The sequence below is a fragment of the Callionymus lyra genome, chromosome 7, assembly GCF_982586985.1.
Source record: "Callionymus lyra chromosome 7, fCalLyr1.hap1.1, whole genome shotgun sequence".
Taxonomy (NCBI): Eukaryota; Metazoa; Chordata; class Actinopteri; order Syngnathiformes; family Callionymidae; genus Callionymus; species Callionymus lyra.
Window position 1 is genome coordinate 12,922,946 of NC_141824.1, and position 7,788 is coordinate 12,930,733.

The following is a 7,788-nucleotide window of genomic DNA, read 5'->3' on the forward strand; positions in this document are numbered from 1 at the left end:
TACAAATATCCATGACGTTTGTTCATTTTTGTGTCACAATTAAACCTCCGGCCACTAGATGGCAGCAGTCATTACGTCCTTCGTAGTTATATGAGGAATATTGAAATCCCGCGAGATTACGGGGGACGAGAGGATACAGTCGACTCCAGCAGCTTTTAAAGCTGTTTGGACATATTTTGGTTTCAAAACATATGAAAGCAGTTACGACTTCATCAAAAGTCATGTGGTCTGTAAATTCTGCAACACCAGAGTCAAGTACTCGACGATACTACAAATATATCCTTGTTACTACAGTATCACAATATTAGGTATCGTTGCCCCTGTATTGTGATACAAGTTGAATCACCAGCTTCTTGTCAATACAAAGCCCTAAAAATAAGAAGTGTGTTATAGGAAACAAAAGAGGTGATTCAGGTCTTACATGAGGAAGTCAGGCGTGAGGGTTGTTCACGACATGTTGCAGACAAGGCATGCACCAAAATCTAAATTCTTGGCCGAAACTAAAAAACTAAAATTTGTCAAACAAACACTGAACTATCTATAATCAAGGCATTGCAATTGCACAAGTTAATATTTATTGATCAAAGCAAAAATAAATTACAAAATGGAAAATAATTCTTCACCACATACTTTGCCCAGATTATAGTTGAGCACTACAATGTAAGTAAGTATATTGACTCACGTTTAAGTTGCAACATGCATGCAGGAGGCAAAGGGAAAGAAAACATCTTTATTTATACCTGCTGTGGTACTTTCCCTGGTGTATCACAGTTTTTAAAACATGTTGGTCCAAAAAATGCAAATGCACTTTTCGCCATTTTCGTTTGAAAATATTCAGTGTTCGAATTTCCATTGCATCCTAGATGAGGACAGTTTGTGTTGATGAAGTGACAAAATGGATTCAAGGTGAGGTCAGAGGTCAGTCACTTCTTGTTTGATGACGTGATGGACAGACTGATGTCTAGAGAGGAATGTCCATGGATCATGATGTTTGCTGATGATGTAGTGATTTTGATCGAGAGTAGAGATCCTGACAGCCGGGGAAGTCCACTTGGCGAGGGACACATCTTGAAAATGTTTCTCCAACCGGGGTGTTCAGGGGGGGGGGGTTGGTGATGAAAGCAGATGAAGTCCATAAAGAGCAGAAGAGGAAGTAGGAAGTCTTTATTCTGGACCACAGGAGAGGTGACATCATCGGTGGCCATGATGATCCTTTAAGGCACTAAGTGTAGAGCCCTGTCCTTGATGATGGCGAAGGACTCGTGCTGGACAGAACATTTGACTTCCGTCCTGGTGAGACACTGTCAGCGGAGATGAAGCTCAGGTTTCTCCATCAAAGAGCCTGGTCCTGCACACAGTTGTGATCCCACTTGGTTTTTGTAGGGCGACTATTAAAATGTGGTAGAATCAACAATAAATAAATCTGCACACAGTGATCTCGTGGCTCACGACTCAACAGGAGAGGGTGGGGAGGCAGCGCGATCAGAGGAGCTGTAAAAACATTTTAGCGTTCCAGACTGACAAGGTTACAAGACAAGTCCGGAGTTTTTATAACTTTATTTGGTAACTGATGCACGCGATCTGTTCAACAACAACTCCTACTTCTTCCCCTTGACCCTGTAAACCAACTTCTTCCAATAAGTCGCTCAGTCTCATGACACCACCGCTGACCTGTGGAAAACCCTCAACTTACCCAAGAAATTAAATCATAATAATGTTACTAAAATAATGTGTTTTATTGAGAGAGTATTAACTGTGGGAATGTAGAAAATGTTAATGACTTGTTTAAGGTTTATAAAGGGGGCAAGACGGGATTATGAGGCATAACAAGTATTTCGGATAGTGACAAATTAAACGCTCAATACAGGGATTTCATTTATTATAGGAATTTTTATAGGCTTATAGGTATTTTTCAGGACGTAATTCCTTTAATAAACGAAGAATACATATATATATATAGTGATGTACAAACATGATGTAAAGAAATGATATAAAAAAAATGAAGGTATGTCACTAATTCAGCTTTCCTGGCTACCCCTTCTAAAGGCCCGAACACAAATGTGTTTGAGGTATCCCTTGGTGAACAACCTTCTGCATTTGTATTAATGGAAGCGAGGGAGACTGTTCAACTTGACCCAGAGACAACACAATGGATACCACAAAGACATTTGTTTTGAGGCCTTCGGGTCACATTGGCCCAAAGGCAATACAAGGGATGCCACAAACACATTTGTTTTAGGGCATTCAGGTCACCTTGACCCAGAGTCAACACAAGGGATACCACGAACCTATTTGTTTAAGGGCATTCCGGTCAGCTTGACCCAGAGGCAACACAAAGGCTACCACAAACACATTTGTTATTGGGGCCTTTCAGTGTTACTGAAATGTAACTTTTTACTTTTATTACTTTTAATATTTTACCATTGTGCAATTATTTTTTAATTCGCTGTGCCCTTTTTTAACTAATGTACATTGTGACAACATGTTGTATAAAATTATTATTATTATTATTTTGACCATTTTAATTATAGCTGTTTGAGTCAAATAATTAATCACAATCAAATTCCATATTTGTGTACAAACTGAAGTACAGGCCAATTTTTCGGGGGGATAAAAATACTCTTAAACTAATCCTCTGTTTGCAGTTACACAAATATTAAACATCATCAAGTACATTTAAAAGCTCAGCGACTCGAACATTGAATTCCCTGTTGGTTCCTTTTCTGTGTCACTTCCCAAGATTGTGAGACTTTCCACAGTAAAAAAAAAAAAAAAGGTAATCCAGCCATTTTTTCTCTCCTTCTGTGTTTAATCCCATAATTTATGTTTTTTTGGTTGTGAAAGTCAAGAATCCCGCTTTATGCGGCAGATTTAGCGTTTTGCCGTCTGCTGCCAACCAGCTGTATGTTTGATCAAGGGACACGTTTACGTCCAACCCTCTCTCTCTCTCTCTCGCTCTCTCTCTCTCTCTCTCTCGCTCTCTCTCTCCCTCTCTCGCTCTCTCTCTCTCTCCCTCTCTCTCCCTCTCTCTCTCTCTCTCTCTCTCTCTCTCTCTCTCCCTCTCTCGCTCTCTCTCTCCCTCTCTCTCTCTCTCTCTCTCTCTCTCGCTCTCTCGCTCTCTCTCTCGCTCTCTCTCTCTCTCTCCCTCTCTCGCTCTCTCTCTCTCTCTCTCTCTCTCTCTCCCTCTCTCTCTCTCCCTCTCTCTCTCGCTCTCTCTCTCTCTCTCCCTCTCTCTCTCTCCCTCTCCTTCTCCCTCTCCCTCTCTCTCTCTCTCTCCCTCTCTCTCTCTCCCTCTCTCTCTTTCTCTCTCCCTCTCTCTCTCTCTCTCTCAACCCTCCTGCTGCCCAGTGGCACTGGCACGAGTTGTTGCCTCGAGGCCACGAACTTCCTCAACGAGAATTAAAAAAAAATAATGAATTGTTAAAAGTTTCTGCGCTCGTGTCTCGAAGATCGCGTCGGAAAGTAAAGTCCCCCCAGAACCGGCCTCATCCCAGGTTTTCCCTCCTGCATGTGGATCAAATCAGACTAATCCACTAATTGACTATTTACAGGGCTCGAGAAAAGCCCTAATGGACTTGATATTAAATCTCCCTCAGATATTTAAAGTGTCTTTTTGGAGTGGCTCGCCGAAAAACCCCGGCCTTTTTGCTTTTTTACAAGCGGCCGAGTTAAGCCGTCCGCGCGGTGGAATGGACCAGGCGGGCCGGGCGGCTGTTAGATGGGATTATGGGACGACAGTAGGGAAGGGCAGCGGGACACAGGGGAGAGCCCAATGGCCAGATCTCCCCCAACGACTTCCAGATGGACACAGACCCTGGTTCTTTTTCTGGTGGAGGATCCACGCCCCGAGCCCCGGCTGGTTCCGACTGGACTTTTGGTTTTATGTGGACTGTGACTGAGACCGTACTTTTACCAAATGACCTCAGAAGAAGAAAATCCATCCATATATTTATCTATCAAACTCCACAAAATTGTCCAAAAACTTCATGGGTATGCAAAACTATCTTGTGGACCAGCTCTTCTGGATCCATAAAGGGTTAGAGTCCTGAATCTAAGGGATGCAGAACCTCTCGACCGGTTCCTAGATTCAACCTAAACCTTAAAAAATGCATGTGTACACGACCAACTTCGAGGTCGACCTCAAAGTTCACTTGGGGTGTGTCCCAAATCTCGCACTTCTGCACTTACACTTAATAGTTGGAGTGCGTCCAGATGATCAGTGTGCGAAAATGTAGTGCAAAATCAGCACTCAATTTCCCAGAAAATTGAGTGTGGATCAATGGACTCTTTCCACCCTCAACGGCCGCCATCTTAGTGACGTAGATGACGCTAAAAGGAAGCTACGTGATGACGCGTCTTTGGGGCATATACCGGCGTAAATGTCTCGAGAAAACATTAATTTTACCACAAAACAACACAACAACACTAATCACACAATGAAAAACATTTTAATAATTTGTTTAAATTGGCAAAAAAGCGCTGACAAGTGTCCGGCCGGTTGCTATCAGTGTTAAAGAGTAGTAGAAGAAGAAGCTGTCGTGTCATTCACGGTTTATTTATTTACGATCATTTAAGTGTGTAGCAGCAGTGTTTTATTTGAGACAGTACTAGCCTGTTGAAATTTGCGTACTGCACAAGTAACTGCACTGACTTACAATGTACTATAAAGCAGTGCCCTCAGAGAAGTACGCAATTTTATGCCATTTTGATAGACGCAGTAGACAGTATTTATTTCTAAATCTTTGCACTTTATAACTTGTCGGAGCCAGGATTGCAAACAAAATTTCGTTATGTGTAGACTTTGTATATCCAGAATGACAACAAAGGATGTCTAAGTCTAAGTCTTAGTCTAAGTCTAAGTCTTATTTGAGACACAGCATCGTTCTTGAGACCAGTCTTTGTTTCAAGACCATGTATTCTTATGTTTGGACCTTCCCGTTCTAAGTACACTATGGTCTTGTAGTATCTAGATCTGTTGGCTCACTGATGCTAGCTTGATGAACAAAACTATTAGGTTAACGCTAATGAAAACATCGTCTACATATGACAAACTCTTTTGCACCTTTGAACCGGTTTGATGCTAACGTTATATTCACAGACCGATCTTTAGATAAAAACAGTGAAAATAAATGAAATATAGTTTTTGTTTCACTCAATTTCACTTGTTTAGGGGTTTATTTTTTGAGTGAAATTGAATGAAATGAGTCTTGACATGCTAAGAGTCACAGACTAATGTTACGTTGTTTTTTCCACATCAATACACTAGACAATAATAATGAATAGAATGGAAACTATATGTATAACTTTCTTATTTCGGTTCGTAAAGATAGCAAATAGCTCACAGACGAAGACATACGTCACAACCCCCCAGTCATTTACTGCCTCTGTACTGAATTTCCTGCATCTGAAATCATACATGTATTCTATGAAGTTAAACACTTTACAAGGAGAATTTTGTTAAACTCATGCTAGTTATGGGCTCACATTTTTTCTGGTTGTTTCTAAAAACGTCTTGGTCTTGACACCCATCTGTGTAGTCTCTTTTAGGGGTGTTAGAAAATATTGATCAGTTAAATATATATATATTTTTACAATACTGTATCAATATTCAACAGCACTGTATCTTTTTTTGAAATTCAAAAGTAACATGTTTGTTTATTATTGTGTTGCAATTATCTTTCCCACTGCTAAGTCCCAGCAGCCATTATGTCCTCCGCAGCTAACGATAGAGGTCTCTGCGATGACTGAGGATGAGAGGATACAGTTGACCCCGGCAGCTTTTCATGCTGATGTTTGGACATATTTTGGTTTGAAAACAAATTAATGCAGTTACAACTTCATCAAGAGTCATGTGGTCTGTAAATTCTGCAACACCAGAGTCAAGTACACGTACAAATATATTCTTGTTCCTACAGTATCGCAATATATCATATCGTCGCCACTGTATCGTGATACGTGTCGTTTCATCAGATTCTTTCCAATACACACCCCTAGTGTTGTGGTCATTCGTCAAGTGGTCTTGACCACAAGTTTAGATCAACGGTTCTAAAGTTGAGGCTAGAAAAGTAAGAATCCTGGAAAAGTGTGTATTAAAAACACATCTGTGACCAAGTCAAAGTCTTCAGCACTGTTAAGAATTGTGGGTAAGGTTGCGTGATTTATCGAAACATACACGACGTATCATGGTTTGTGTTAGAACGTGAACATCGATTGTAGATTATATCACTTTCACTTACTTTGACGTCTCTATCGGCAAATACGAGATCCGATCGGTTCAAGGTTAAAATTTGTGTGAGAAAAGTTTAGTATCATCTGCATACGAGTTTATGGAAACACAATATAGACCGAAAATATATTTTTTCATGAAGGTATGGAAGCCATTATCAGGCGGCTTATGTCTCATACGTGTCTTATGATATGTGGTATTTTATGGTGGCTCTTTCTAAAGCGCGCCCTTCATGTATCAACAGCCGAAACGGACGCTCTGACATGAAGCAGGACCTGGACATCAGCATAACTCATGATTTAATAAGAACTCTGCATGAGAAGAAGCAGGACTCCGAAAACTCTCGAACATTCCTGACAAACTATTTTTTTTTTTTTGTTGCTTTACCTGGACTTTAGGACCGACTTTTTTCAACGCCGATCTTTTATGTAAGAAGATACACTCAAGAGAAGCCAAGTAGGGAAGTTGTTTCTCCAATAATGAAGGGAAAATTCCACTACATGCTGAGTCACTTGGAACGAGACAAAAATGTTTTATTGTATTTGTGATTCAGCGATCCCGACTCCGAATCGCAAAATATTTTTGATGGTTTATTTATACTTTTTCTTGCGTAACAATTCACAGACTTCAAGAATTTTGAAATACACAGAATCTAAACACAACTAACTCGTTATCATTGATCTCTTACTGGAAGTGATGCTGAAAATGCAGATTTACATGAACATATTTTTATTAAGAAGAACAAAAAAAAGATTCATATGGTTCCAATGTTTTCGAATCTCTGGCGTTGGCACATGCGAGACCATGTTGGTCCAGCTCCTCTGACCTGGCTGCCGTGTAAGGATTTCGTTTCCAAGTAAATCATTTGTGAGAGGGATTTGTGTGCAGCTCTCTTTGGCTTAACAATGGGTTTTTTCTCGCGATCACATCTGGTTCTGCACGAAACTCTCGGCTGAACCGCGAGGCGAGTTGTACCTGAATCCATCGTCTACTCACGACATGATAACGACACCTTTGTTCCTCCGAGGACATTTTTAGACAATTCCTGCTCGCTATCACTCATAATCTTCAATGAAGAATTGAAGAAAGTGAGTGTAGAAGTTACCGACCCAGGAACAGAACATTTGTCCGCCAAGTCATTTTATGTCTAAAAAGTCTTTGAATTTTCATGTTGCTATGGTGACAAACCATAACGTGATAATTTGATGGGAGTTCTTGTTTAATGAGGGAAATCAAAACAGATTTATCGTCCAAATTTGAAACAATAATATCGCAACCATGCTCAAAGACCTGATAAAGTTGTAGTTCACCCAAAAATGTAACTCATTTTCTACTCACCCTCATGTCAACTAAGAGTTGGGATTATTTTTCAGAGTAATCTGACATACAAAAATGTATTTCAATGCTAATGTAGCAAGTGGCGCTCACTTTTCGTCTTCATCTTCGTCCAAAAAGACACTTAAAAACCTACAAATACCTCCATACTGCTCGTCTGTGACTCCTATCTTGTATTGAAACCTCAAGATTAGGAACCAAAATAATTTGAATAAGTCTTTATTTTA